At 34.2% G+C, this 1,246-nt stretch overlaps 1 protein-coding gene across 1 annotated transcript in view; it reads right to left on the reverse strand.

The window, feature by feature from the left end:
- Window positions 1-941, reverse strand: part of gmcl1 (germ cell-less, spermatogenesis associated) — a 29,904-nt gene extending 28,963 nt beyond the window's left edge. Inside the window, 1 exon segment of the mRNA NM_207050.1 lies at window positions 758-941. The gene's annotated coding sequence lies outside the window, so the exon portion shown is untranslated.
- Between the last annotated feature and the right edge of the window lie 305 nt (window positions 942-1,246).

Below are 1,246 nucleotides of genomic sequence, written 5' to 3' on the forward strand. Positions count from 1 at the left end.
TAAATCACCACAAAGTGAAAAAAGAGATTAAAAAAAGAATCCCACATAAAAACCTCACTATGTCTTATTAAAACAATTAAAACAAGAATTTGAACTTGACTTCATACAATATTTCATTTTGGGCAAGCCAAAGCAACGCTTCATTTAATCCACCAAGCAGGGAAGTATGATAAGAACTATTCGATAGAGGTAAAGTTGGTTTTATATTCGCACATTCAGACTTTCCCCTTAATAACATAATTTCATAAAATTATTATTTGCAAACTCTAAATAGCCAAATCACATTAGCAGCCAGTGACTATCAAAGTACAACATTGTTCACAGTCAAATAAACAGTGTAAATGTTGTTTTCATGCCACACTTGCATGCTAATTCCGGTCGAATATTCAAAGTAACATGGTAAACAATATAGGGACTTTTAAATGAACGAATGTGCGAATATAAAACAAACTTTACCTCTATAACTATTCGTTTTATTTTTACCGTGTGAACCTATAGGATAGTTTTTGTTTTGTTATTTTGCCTAACGTTATATTAATGTTTCTGCATATTATTGTTTTCAAACAAGTCCTGTACACCCTAAGTCTAATGGTTTATTGCAGAAACAGTGATTTTACCCTACTAACTGACTAGATGTCGTTGAGTCAGTCTCAGTGTTATATCATCTAACGTATTCTTATTAATATAAAAAAGATGTACACTGACAGAAACAATGTACAGAACAAACAGTAGCAGACAGTCTGTTGTAAACACTCACCGCACGAGTCTGTTTCTCAAAATACTGACCACACACCCTCAAATCTGTTCATCAACCGCTGTGCAAATGCATCATTAGTCGCATAATGAACACACAAACCGGATGTTAAACGCTGTACAAGGAAATCGGCTGTTAAATGTGTAATATATTGATCTGCAGTTTAAAACAAAAGCAGACACAAACAGAACCTCTCTCATCCACGTCACGGGTGCCTGTGAGTTCAGCGGGCGCTGCTGCCACCTGCTGTTGCGGAGACGCAGCAATGTGTTTGGACCATAGACTGTAAAAAATGGACCTGGTTTTTACTTTTGCTGAGAAAAAACTATTTTGCTCACCCAAAAAATATAAATTATACTACAATCTTGCTTATTGCCATACTTTTTCATACCATTCTTTTTTTCTTTCTTTGTTGTGTTCATTTAAGTGGTTATTTAAGGTTTTTCAACTTAAACTTTTAACATATTACAGATAGACATTGAAATGACGTAT

This window comes from Danio rerio, chromosome 10 (assembly GCF_049306965.1).
Source record: "Danio rerio strain Tuebingen ecotype United States chromosome 10, GRCz12tu, whole genome shotgun sequence".
Classification (NCBI taxonomy): Eukaryota; Metazoa; Chordata; class Actinopteri; order Cypriniformes; family Danionidae; genus Danio; species Danio rerio.